At 36.2% G+C, this 14,038-nt stretch overlaps 1 non-coding gene across 1 annotated transcript; it reads left to right on the forward strand.

Moving 5' to 3' along the window:
- The first annotated feature begins 4,120 nt into the window (after positions 1–4,120).
- LOC126009910 (U6 spliceosomal RNA) lies at positions 4,121–4,222 on the forward strand. The gene has a single exon (XR_007496077.1). It is a non-coding gene; the product is annotated as a U6 spliceosomal RNA (small nuclear RNA).
- Positions 4,223–14,038: the final 9,816 nt, after the last annotated feature.

Consider the following 14,038-nt stretch of genomic DNA (forward strand, 5'->3'; position numbering starts at 1 on the left):
ATATTGTGGATATTATATATTTATCAAATGTTTGAATTTTAAATATACTTAGAAGGTTGCTTTTTATTATACTAATAGTTTCTATTACTTTCCAGAAGTCCTTCAATTCAATTAATTCTACTAGACTATTTTTATGTTTCTTTCCTATGATTTTGGTGTGAAATACAAAATTCTAGCTTTATGTGTGTATTATCTCTTGTTATTTACTTTCTTTTGCTTAGTCTACCTAAAGGTCCATTTCTTTTCTTTTCTTTAAGAATAAGCAAACAGGGGCCGGCGTGGTGGCTCTAGAGGTAAGGTGCCTGCCTTTCCTGTGCTAGCCTAGGACAGACCTAGGTTTAATCCCCTGGCGTCCCATTATGGTCCCCCAAGCCAGACGCAATTTCTGAGCTCATAGCCAGGAGTAACCCCTGAGCGTCATCGGGTGTGGCCCAAAAAAACAAAAACAAAAACAAAAAAAAATAAGAGAACAAACAAAAACTGTGCTCAAATCAGAGAAATAGTTCAATTAGTTGGCTTATATGGCTTGCATTCAGGAAGCTTCAGGTTTAATTCTCCTGGGGGGGTGTTTCTCCTAGTTGTTCCTGAGTGTGACCCCTGAGCATAAAGCTAAGAATAGTCAAAGAGCACTGTGCTGTGTGGCCCAATTTCTCAAAAAAAAAAAAAAAAAAAAAAAAAAACTCTTGGTTTTATTACCTTTTTTGTAAAATCACTTACTTCTGCTTTGCTCTATCCTTGTATCTATGAGCAATGTTTTAATTGTGTAGTTTGTTAGGTTGTTTCCTATTCCTTGAGGTATAAATTTAGGATGTTATTTGAATTAATTGCTTGTTTTTTATATGTAGACACTCAGAGCTATATTTTTTGCTGTCTTTTTCTTTTTTTTCTTTTTTTTTTTTTTTTGGTATGTAGGCAGCTTCTCAAAATTTTATTAATGCATTCCATAAATTTTAGTGTGCTTCATTTTCAAATTTTAAAGAATTTTTTGGATCCTACGCAATGCTTAGAGGTAACTAGAGTCCCTTCCCAGGACACTCAATCAACGGTGCCAGATAGTTCAATGTTCAGGTCCAATGATGCAATGCAGGAAATATCTCTCAGTGTTCCAAAAGGGATAATCTCGGTCCACACTTGTATTTAGCCTAATAGGAAGGAAGGAAGGAAGAATCCTGGTAACAAGCAAATCTTAAAAGTTTGTAAGTACACCTCTTTCAGGTGAAGACTGATTCTGTTTGTTTCCTCCACTTGAAGTGATGGTCATTTTAGAACAGTTTGTTAAGGCCTTGAAGAACTTAGGAACATAAGCCCTGATGACCACTAAAGCAAAACCCAGAGGAGTATTTTCTGGAGAGAAAAACCCCAAATTCTTCAGTGTCAGACAAGCTCACAACTTCTGAAGAGGCCAGTGACTTAGAAAAATGCAGAGAGGATGTCGAAGATGCCACTTGACAATTTCTATCTATGACAAAATTTTAGTGATTCCTTGGATATACGATAATTAGAAGTCAGTTCCTGAATCTGAAGCTTTGATAATTTAATTGGTTTTCTAAAAATAAAACAAAACAAACAATAATAATAATAAATAAAACCTAGGCATTTTCTCAGTCAGTTGCCTCTCTAACTGAGCCCTGGAGTGCAGCCAGGGAAGTCTGCAAACAGTCTGGAAGAACTGTTTCTCCATTCACTAGAGTCTTCATGATCTGTGAATGGCTCATTTTAAATTGCCTCTTTGACTGTTTTGAAAGCCTTCAGTTTTGGGCACTCAACATTCAAGTGCAGGTCTTCAAATATGGGGTGCTAGATGTGGTATTTAGAACTGTTTGTTTTTCAGTTCCAAGGTACCTTACATGTCCAGAGAACATTGAAGAATCCCCAAACTCCTTTTCAGGAAATTTCAGTGGCCTAGAGAATGAACAGCAGTGAAATAGAGCCTGAGGAATGGTCCTGCATGCTTGGTCTTTGCAGGTTATTTCAACCATTCTCCTGCTCTATAGAAACCTAACGCCAGAAATTTTTTAAAGATAAATAAATACATAATGGGGAAAAATGAAAAACAGGCATGTTTAGCCTGTCAGCAGTGGACATTGGGGCAAGTTAGTTCATGGAGCTAACTTCAAAAACTTCCCTTCAAAAATTCCCTCTCAAGTAATTGTAGCTTGTGGGACTCAGATGCAAGCTCTGTTGGCTTTCAAAACTAATTGGGAGACTTAGTCTCTCAAATTCAGATCTTTCAAGTTCAAGTGTAATATGTGGGGTTCAAAGCTTTTGTTTCTGAGGGAAAAACTGGGAGAGGTGCTGTGATGCAGTACCAAGAGTGAATTTTAGATGAAATTTGTATCAGTCTTCCCTCCATGTTCTCACATAAGTTTAGGGTTTGTATTTGTTTTTTAGTTCATCAATATTTAAGTTTCTGAAGTTTTTTTAGAGAAAACTTTTCTGCATCAACTATAGATTTGGAGTATCCATGGGAGGAGATAAGTTCAAGAGCAAATCCATTTCACTACCTTATTTTGGAGCCTTTTGGTTTTGAAGATGCTGTGAATGTCCCTTTATAAATTTTTTTACTCATTTCATTATTGGTGTAAAGAAATGCAGCTGAATTTTCTTTATTTGGGGAATTGGGCCACACCCAGTGGTGCTCAGGGATTACTCCTGGCTCTGCACTCAGAAATCATTCCTGGCAGGTTCAGGGGACCTGTCATCTAAAATGCCAGGGATCAAACCCATGTTGGCCGCATGCAAGGCAAATAGCTTGTTATCGCTCTGGCCCCTAAATTTTCCATGCTTATTTGTATCCTGCAACAACTAAATCTCCTTACTAATAAGACATTTTACTAACTGCTGTAATTATCTTATGTCTTTATGACTATATATATATATATATATATATTATCATCTGCAAGTAATGACAGAAATAGCCATCTCTTCTTCCTTTATGACTTAGATGCTTTCTTTTTTTTTTTTTTTTTTTTTTTTTTGGTTTTTGGGCCACACCCGGCAGTGCTCAGGGGTTACTCCTGGCTATCTGCTCAGAAATAGCTCCTGGCAGGCATGGGGGACCATATGGGACACCGAGATTCGAACCAACCACCTTTGGTCCTGGATCGGCTGCTTGCAAGGCAAACACCACTGTGCTATCTCTCCAGGCCCTTGGATGCTTTCTTTTTAATTTGCTTATCTTATATAATTGTGCTAGATAACTCTTTTTTTTGTTTTTGTTTTTGTTTTTTTTGGGCCACACCCATTTGACGCTCAGGGGTTACTCCTGGCTATGTGCTCAGAAATCGCCCCTGGCTTGGGGGGACCATATGGGACGCCGGGGGATCGAACCGAGGTCCGTTCCTTGGCTAGCGCTTGTAAGACAGACACCTTACCTCTAGCGCCACCTTCCCGGCCCAGATAACTCTTATTATTATGTTGAATGAGAGTCCTATTCCTGAACTTGGAGAAAAAGCTTTCAATATTTCACCAAGTATAATTTTAGCTGATTTGCACTATATGACCTGCATTGTGTTGATGTATATTGCTTCTATATCTAACTGGTTGAGCATTTTTATTCCTGAAAAAATACTGTATTTTGTCAAATGATCTTTTATCCTCTATTCAGATGATTACATGCTTTACATACTTCGTTCTATTGATGTTATGTACCACAAATACTGATTTTTCTATATTGGTCCATTTGTGTTGGCCAGAAATAAGCTACAAATTTTAATGGTATAAATATTTTTCAACATATACTATTTTTGAGAATACATAGCATATAACAGTGATATTAATGTGTGGTCTTTTTGGTTTGGTATTTGGTTTTTGTATTAGAGTCATACTAGTCTTATAAAATTATTTTGGGACTAGTTCCTCCTCTGCAAAATTTTTGGAAGAATTTTAAGAAGAAGTGACATAATTCTATTTTAAATATTTTGTCTAATTAGCCAATGAAGACATTTTAATAAAGTTTTCTGTCTGAAAGTCTCTTCTTTACTACTTTAATCTATTTTTCTATTATTGTTCTCTTCATGTGTCTACGTCTTTCTTGTATCGCTCCCTTTTCATCCATTTTCATTGTCATTTCTCTTACCTTTGCAGTTATATGAAGAAGAAACTCCCCCCAAAAAAATCAGCAAGACAACACATTTACTAAAATTTGAACAATGCAGAGAAGATTAGCAATGGCCCCTGCACAAAAAAGTCAGCAAGTTAAAAATAAATGGTCACAGAGTATAATAGAAATGTTTTTAATTATCTAATTCAATAAATTATAACTTTGTAACTTTGAATAAGTTTTAAAAATTATCCAAATTGAATTCCCCGTCTGCAAATTAAAAAACAGAATACACCTCCCAGAACTATGCAGAGAATTAAATGAATCATTTATAAAAATTAACCTAAAATATGTACTCAATAAATACGTAGTCACTTCTTCCTTTATTTTCAGGGGATCCTTCCAAGTGTGCTCAGGGAGCCCAAGGCTCCAACCTACAATTCTCAGACAACTAGGCCCTTAGTTATATGCAAGGGCCTGAGAATGCAGTGTTTCTAGGGCCCTATGGTGCCATTAATTACCTCGAACAGCCCAGCATTACTGGAAAAAGGAGGCATCTAGCGTATATACCCTGGGATGCATGGGACACCATATGATGTTGGGGATCTAACCGGGGCTGGGTACATGCTAGGTATGTGCTAACTATTGTATTATTTACCAGGCCCCCGGTTTTAATAATAATAATAATAATAATTGCCTATATATTTTATAGTTACTTTTAGAATATAAAGAAATAATCATTTTGAAGAAAAGCTATATTAAAAATGTAAATTTTGCTAATATCTTATTCCTTCACTTAGTGCTCTTATATTGGTCTCATTATGAATAAATTTTTATTTCTCAACATAATGTGAAAATGAGTTCCTATTTACTGTTAGGTCTTTGAAACTAGCCTGTATCTAGCCTTTAAGCAGTAGTTGAAAATATTAAAGAATGACAATTTGAGATTTAATGAACAAACATGCTTAATAATGTGTTTAATAACTTGAGTTACACAAACACATATAAATATCTTTTTCATTCTAAAAAATTCAAGATATTTGAGGAAGAAGAGATACTATAGCAAATAAGGTATTTGCTTTGTATGCTGCCAATCCCACTTTAATCTCTAGAACCCTATGTGATCCCTTGAGCCTACCAGGAGTGATCCCTAAGTGCAAAGTTAGGGGGAATCCCTGAGCAAAGCTGGTTGTGGCAAATAAATAAATAAATAAATAAATAAGTAGGACCTAAAAGATAGTACAGGCTCTTGCCTTGCACAGAATACATCCAGGTATGGATCCCCAGTACCACATAAGGTCCCTGAGCATTTCAGGAGCAACAGAGTCAAGAGTAAGCCCTGAGCATCACTAAATGTGGCCCAAAACCCAGAAAAAATAAAATAAGACTTTTAAAAAAATCTATTTGGATGAATCATTTTTTCTTTTCTGTTTCCTGGTTGATATGATGCCAGTAAACCTATATAAATTATCTAAAAATTATATGCATACCTTCATATTCTTTAATAAAATACATCTCTAAATACCACTCTGAGAACCAAAAATATGATAAAGAAAGTAAGATGCTTGCCTTGCATATCACAGTGGTGACCACAATCTTGATTTGATTCCCTAGCACCACATATGGTTCCAGAGCACCCCCAAGGGTCACACCTGAGCACAGAGTCAAGATGAATCCCCATAACAGACATAAAATGATTGAACTCATTTGTGCAATGACATTTTTTTGTTGTTTTGTTTTGGGGCCACATCCAAAAACTCAGGGGTTACTCCTGGCTGTCTGCTCAGAAATAGCTCCTGACAGGCACGGGGGACCATATGGGACACCGGGATTCGAACCAACCACCTTTGGTCCTGGATCGGCTGCTTGCAAGGCAAACGCCGCTGTGCTATCTCCGGGCCCGCAATGACATTTTTTAAAAATGTAGTATCTAATAATGACTATCAGGAAAACTGGTCCATAATAGGAAGCTTGCAGCAGCAACAGCAACAACAACAACAACAACAAAAAAAAAAAAAAAAAAAAAAAAAAAAAACAGGGGAATGCAGTTAGGGCAGAGAAAGGAGCACTATGGCATAGCTGGAAATGATCACTCTAGACCAGATCTGGGTGCTTGAGCCTGAGAGATAGCACAGCTGGTAAGGCAATTTGCCTTGTACACGACTCAAACCCAATCCCTGGTAATCCATATGATTCCCTGGGCCTGCCAGGAGTAATTTTGGAGCCCAGAGTTAGGAGTAACTCCTGAGCACAGCTGGGTGAGGCCCGAAACCAAAAACAAAGAACTGGGTGCAGAAAGGAGGTAAAATGATATTCATGATATCCCTTCAGTAACAATATTGCAAACCACAATTATCTAGAAGGGAAAAAAAGAGTGAAAGAAGTAGAGAGAGAAAGAAGAAAATGTCTGCTATAGAGGCTGTGGGAGGGTAAAAGAGAGGGAACCTGGGAACATCAGTAGCAGAAAATGTACAATGATAAAAAGTACATTATATTACAGGAAATCATGAACCAGTTCGAGGAGCATAGTATACTTGCCTTTATGAGATTTGCCAGGGTTCAATCCCCGGTATCCATAAATCCTGAGTATATTACCAGGAGTAAAACCTGAGGACTGCCAGATGAGGGTCACACAAACACAAAAAAAAAGTAATACAATAATAGCATTGTAGTCAAAAATAAAGCCCAGGGGCCAGAGAGATAACACAGCTGATAGGGTGTGTGCCTTGCAAGAGGTTGACTCAGAACCAACATTGGTTCAAATCCCAGCATCCCAGATGGTCCCTAGAGCCTGCCAGGAACAGTTTCTGAGCACAGAGATAGGAGTAACCCCTGAGCGCCGCTGGGTGTGACCCAAAAACAAAAAAATAAAGCCCAAACACCACTCTTAAAGTACAATTACAGCTATTACTTTTTGGTATTTATCAGTATAAAACTATATTAATAGAACATGAATTTTGGGGAAAACATGAAATTTAGATTTATAAATTTATAGTCCTGTTAGATTAAATCACATTCACTACAATTGTTTCATATGTTATTAATGTTCTTATGACTAATAATCTACTCAGTTGGTGAAAGTTTCGGAAACAAAACTATTGGTGCCTGTGAAAATTTTCCTGATTTTCAAGTCTCTTAATGTAAGGTTACCCCTCCCTCAATGCCCTATGTTAATCTCACCTAGATGGTTGGACCCACCTACACCTGGGAGGGGACTGTGTTTTGGAATAAAGAACATAAATGCTGGCTGGTGGCTGGGAGAGGGGAGGATAGAAAAAGCAAGGCAGCAAGGAAGCATGGAAGACTGCAGGAAGGGAGACATAGGCAGAGAGCCAGTGAAGAAGCAGCTTAGAAGAAGCTTCTTGGAATAAGCAGAGCATACAAGCCATGTGAGGAAATGCACATGGCGAATAGGGCCTTGGAATAAAGCTGGCTGGCTCTGATGAAACTTTGACTGCTTGTGAATTAATCTCTCTGCTGATATCCTGCAATCTTCAGACCGCTTGGCCAAGGGGCTACAGGCGCTGTGCCTAGAAAGGCCTCCTCCAGACACTAGGACTTTAGACACTTTATATTTTATATTAAAACAACATCTTAGTATGGCAGAAAACAGAGTGCAGAAGGTAGAGAAGGAAATAGAAAATTTAGGGAGAAAAAATTTAATATCTTTTATTACAGAGGGCACAGAATTAGGTTCTTGGGAGCCATGATAATCCACTCACTAATAGATGTTTTTGAAATCACTCAATTAACTTGTTCCTGAGGACCATACTTTCTTTAAATAAGCTAAAATATCTTCTTTAAATTTCAAAGAAAGTCCATAACAAATATAGTATGAATGTCCCCAAATGTGTTTTTAAACAAAGAATAAAAGAAGGGTTTTTTTTTTTTTACAATTACAATAACCAGTATAGAAAGGAACTGTATGAAAATCAAATTAAAAATTAATTCAGCAGACATGGGGGCTGGAAAGATAGCACAGCGGTACAAGGCGTTTTTGCCTTGTACTGAGCGGATTCAGGACAGACAGCATCCCATATGGTCCCACGTGCCTGCCAGGAGCAAGTTCTGAGCACAGAGCCAGGAGTAACCCCTGAGTGCTGCTGGGTGTGATCCAAAAACCAACACACACACACACACACACACACACACACACACACACAATTTAACAGGCATGTAGACTTCTTTAAACAAACTTTTTACTTTAAATTAAAAATAATTTAATTCTTATATATGAAACCATGGATAGAATACTTGCTAGGATTCTACAAGCAAGTACAATAGTTTTCAGACGGTTTCATAGCTACAAACTACATACGTATATTACCAAGAAAAAGCAAGTCTTATTTTCACTTGCAGGGTTAAAAGATCAGGATCCTAAGTAACCTCGAGGGATGACTTCTGTAGTTTCTCAGGATTAGGAGCCGGGAAAGAATGAATGCATCATGGCCAGCGCCCCTCAGACCTAAGAGCTCTGAGCGTAAAGACTCCACCCACACACAGCTGCATGGCCCAGTTCAAGCACATGATCCTGAGAGAGAATTGGTGGGGAAAACTCAAATTGCACAATTACGGAAGTTTTTGCCAAAGTGCTCTCCCGCTTGCCTGAAACACCCTGGGTCTGGCTCTCAAGTACGCTGAAGGGTTTTCCTTGATCTCCACGAAGCCAGAAATAAAGGCCACTCTTGGCAGCCAATTCTCCTGGGTCACTTAAACCTAAGTTTAACAGCCTGGTAACATCTGTGCGGCTGCTGAGAAAGACCCTTTGTTGTTGTCCAGAATCAACTCATCACAGAATAATATTCTGTTTCTCTTTTGATGATTCTGTGTAGAATTTTCCAAAATAAAACTAGGGCAGAGTTTGCTTTGAAAGATCTGTAACATGTTTTTTAATATTGTGACTTTCAAGAAAAATATTTTGTGAAAAGATATTTAATATACTTATTCTATAATTAACTTTATGAAAAACATAGCCACAAATAAGAAAAAAATGTAATTACTCAGTTCAAAATCAGGTAAGGCAAATCAACAGTTGAGTTATAAGAGAATTATTACCATTATTCTCATAAAAATGCAAATAAACTTTTATTCCATGCCAGGATTTCCATGGAAAAATTTATTCAATAATGTCACTGTATTTTATTTGATTTGATGTTTTAAATCTGATCATCCAGTCTTTGAGAAGAAAAGAAAATATATGTCAGGGAGAAAAATATAAAGTAACACCAAAATATTTATTATTCAGTGTCAGAAGATAGACAGTAAAATTTCAAGAATGATAGCAGGCATTTTGATAAGGTGCTTGGTACAGTAGGATTTTAGTGTTTGTTTCTTCCAAGAAAACTGTCAGGGTATGACTATGACATTTTTCCTAGTGTCTTAAAAATATTTTTTGACAGCTGACCTGAGTTTGATCCCCTGCATCTCATATGGCCACCAAGGAGTTTTCAGGAGTTTCCTGAAAACCACTGGGTGTGGCAAAAAAAATGTATTTTGAGCAAATTTTTCTTACACAAATAAATATGCAGAAATCACATATGTCTCCATTGTGATTTGTTATATATCCTGATAGCAAAATGCACTTTAAGACAATTTGAGAGGTTTGAGTAATATTCTTAGTTATTAACCTGATGCTATTTCAAATGTTTTCTGTTTGCCTTTTGCCAGGAGGCTCCCACAATTCTGCTTTAACAACCCTCTATGATGATCTTTTTGGGGGGAGCATACTCTGTGATGCTCAGGGGTTACTCCTGGCTGTGTGCATAGCTCAGAAATCGCTCCTGGCTCAGAGGACCATATGGCTCCTGGCTCAAGGGATGCCAGGGAATTGAACCAAGGTCCGTCCCAGATTGGCCACATGCAAGGCAAACTCCCTATTGCTCCAGCCCCTATGATGAATTATTTTAAGCTTTCACAGCCTATAATCTTTTCCTACTCCGATTCAAATTGTAAACAGTTCCTGTATTTATGTAGTACCATACCACTTCCTGTGCAACCCCATTAACCATCCCCTGGAAATAATTACTTAACGTTTTAATATATAATTACTTTGCCTGATGGGATATTCATTAACAAGATATAATAAATCCCATAATTTAGCCACATGGCATGTGTATTTTTGATCATGTTCATAAGACAATATAAAAAGGGAGTACTCCTAAAACAATAAAAAGATTTGAAAGAGTCCAATAAAAAATGTATTCTTATATCCCATATAATTATTTTCTTAAAACATTAAAATTATGTCGTTTTTAATCTTTAATGCAGCTACTAACCCTTATACAACCAATAAAGATAATTATGATGAGTAGAAAAATATAAAAATGTGCAGGATATATAATCTTAAGAATAGTTATGTATTCTTACAATTTTTAAATATTTGTTTTCTAATTTTAAGTTACATAAAATTATCTTTTTTATAATTGTATAAGTATTTCTACATATCTATATATGCTACAGCCTAGAGCAATCCCTTTAAAATATATTGAAAAATTTAAATGAAGAGAAATATATCAAAATGTTCAAATTGAATACATTTTGAATATGTTTTAAATGGAAGACTACTAAACTTTTTAATTCAATAAAAATGTAATTCACTTGACATTAAAGAATGTATTAGAATTATGAAATCCCTTATATCTTTATTTCATAACAAAAATAGTATATAAAACTGTACTGATAAATTTTATTAGTACATATCCACCATGCTTCAGATAACTAATGAAAACCAGATGCATACCTCAATTAGAATATACAAAAATCCGGGCCGGGAAGGTGGCGCTGGAGGTAAGGTGTCTGCCTTGCAAGCGCTTAGCATAGGACGGACCGCGGTTCGATCCCCCGGTGTCCCATATGGTCCCCCCAAGCCAGGGGCGATTTCTGAGCACATAGCCAGGAGTAACCCCTGAGCGTCAAATGGGTGTGGCCCAAAAACTAAAAAAAAAAAAAGAAAAAGAAAAAAGAATATACAAAAATCCCTATGCAAAATAAATTTTATCACTCAAAGGGAACAGATTCCTTTTTTATGACAAGACATTGAGTGCAAATTCCATTGAGTGGAAGTTCCCTTCTCTATTAAACTAAGAAGACACAATTAAGACCTTATAAAAAAAAAGAGAGGAACAATTTTAAGTTATTGAGAAATTTTTAATGATGTTCTGGGAAATTGTGTCAGTTCCTGACATAACTTTTATTTTTAATTGCTACTTTCCTATTTTGAAAAATTGGGTCATCATTCCAAAAGAGGAAGAAATATGGGCTATTTTTATATAGTTCTTTAAGTATTTAGGGATTTCTAAGTCTATATGCTGAAATCTAATCACATATCTCCAGTTCGATTTATAATATTATTAGCATAATATTCTCTTAGCACAGCTCTTCCAGCATTTAACCTGCCTGACACTTTTCCTGTATTTGTGCTCTGTTCAATACAAGCAAGTCCACAGCTTCCTGTGTGATGGTGATAACATATGCCCGGCTTTGTTGTTGGCTGCAAGAGTGAAAGAGAAGACAATGCCCTTTTAACCAGTGTGAAGTAGAATAAAGCTTATCAGATGCTCCCCAGATATCATTAAAGGAAATGGGCTAAGAAAGCTGCTTCTGGTAGGAAACATATATTTTAGAAAAATGTCTCTGCTAATCTTTTTGTCAGGGCACTAGAAAATCACTTCTGAAAATTTTAATCCTTCAAGACAATGAAACCATAAGGTGAACTTAAGCATGAAACAAGAAATTAGAGCCAACAAATTGTCCTCTCGCAATCACTCTGATAAGTGATTTCACTGAAAGAATTTATACACCGTAAATACTAGAAATTAAGTCTGAAATTCATTTTAAAAGGTAAGAAATAATGCAGAAATATATGAGGTTGACAATAAAATACAACTGTGTGTTTATATCTGCATATCTGTGGAAATACATTTTCCCTCTACTAAAAAAGCACTATTCCAGAAAACTTCATAGGTAGTATATTGATGGTCCTATATTAAAATATCTTTGCCATCCTCCCATATTCAAGGTACACAAAAATGTTAAACCTAATTAATGAATTCAGAAAGGCTACAGAATATAAAATGACCATTTAAAAATCTATTGTGTTTCTTTACAATTCCAATAAATAATCTGAAAGAACATTAAAAAAAACAGTACTAGAAACATTAAAATATTTAAACATAAGCAAGGAGGTAAAATTTATATATTGAAAACAGGGACCAGAGAGATAGCACAGCAGTAGAGAGTTTGCCTTGCATGTGTCAGATTCAGGATGGACAGTGTCTCAAATCCTGGCACCCCATATGGTCCTCCGAGCCACCCAGGAGCGATTTCTGAGTCCAGAGCCAAGAGAAACCCCAGAGTGCCTCCGGAGTGATCCAAAAACCAAAAAAAAAAAAAAAAAAAAAGTTATATACTGAAAACTACAAAATATTATTAAATAGAATGATATCCCATGTTCATGGACTGAAAGCATAATATTGTTCAAAAGTTTATGTTACACAAAAATATCTGCAAAATCAATATAATCAATATAATCTGTCAAAGTTCCAATGTATTTTGCATAAAAAACTATTTAAAATTCATACAAATTTAGTTTTTCTAATAACCAAAATATTACTGAGAAATATTAATAAAATTGAAAACCTTTCTGAAATCTTACACTTCCTGAACTTTAAATATTTCAAAGTTAAAGCTAGCAAACATTATGGTATTTACAAAAGAGATATAGAGTAATGGAACAGAACAGGTGGTCCAGAAAAAAAAAAAAAAAGAACATGTTGGCCAGAGCGATAGCATGTTTGCCTTGCATGCAGCCAACCCAGATTCAAGCTCCAGCATCCCATACAGTCTTCCTAGCACCTCTTGGAATGAACCAAGAGCACAGAGCCAGATGTAACCCCTGAGCATTGCCGGGTATGGCCCCCAAAACTAAAGCAAACAAAAATAGAAATAAAACCCTGTTTTTGCAGTCAGCTGATCTTCAAGACATTAAATCAACAAAGCACCAAGACTATACAAATGGAAGGAAACTTTGAACAATTGGTAGTCTTCAAGAAATGGTGGTAGGAAACTGAATATCCACATACAAAAGAATGAAACGAGAGCTCATCTTTTATTATTTACAAAAATCAAGCAAATGAGAACATCTTCAACTTATCAGTCTTGGAAATAATTTATTGACTAACACTAGCAGCATAGGTGTCAAAAGCAACATAACAAAATGGGAGTTTATCAAAACAAAAAGGCACAGAGACTGGAAAGATAATACAGCAGGTAGGGTGCTTGCCTTGAACAGAGCTGCCTTTGATCCTCAGCACCCCAAATGGTACCCCAAGCCTCGCCAGGAGTGATCCCGGAGAGCAGAGACATAAGTGAACCTGAGCACTGCTGGGTGTTGCTGCAAAACTAAAACAAAACAAACAAAAAATCCTCAATGTATGACCCAAAATCTTAAAGTACATAAAACAAATTATTCCAGATTATTAGCATGAAATACATGGATTATCCTTTGGAATTCAACCCAAAAAAAGTACTAAAAGTAAAGATAAAGATATACAATTGGTGAACCAGATAACACAACAGGTGGGGTGTTTGCCTTGTATACGATTGAATGTCCAGCATCCCATATGGTTCTCTAAGCCTGCCAGGAGTGATGTCTGAGCGCAGAGCCAGAAATAACCTCTGAACCCTGCCAGGAATGGCCCAAAAGAAACAAACAAACAACAACAGCCACAAAAGACATACAATTGGAACTCATGCAATTGAAAGGCTTTTTTTTTTTTCATCTTACAGTTGAACACAGAGCCTCATATTTGTAAGGCATGTACTCTACTAAATTATTTCTCTGGATTAAATTCAAAAGCTTTAATCAGCAAACAAAAATATCTAAATAAAATAACTAAAATATCACCAAAAAGAAAACACAGTCTACTAAGAAGAATAAAGTATTTGCATACCAAATATACAATAAAAAGACATCTGTAATATCCAAGATACCTGAAG

Source organism: Suncus etruscus, chromosome 5 (genome assembly GCF_024139225.1).
Source record: "Suncus etruscus isolate mSunEtr1 chromosome 5, mSunEtr1.pri.cur, whole genome shotgun sequence".
In the NCBI taxonomy this organism is placed as follows: Eukaryota; Metazoa; Chordata; class Mammalia; order Eulipotyphla; family Soricidae; genus Suncus; species Suncus etruscus.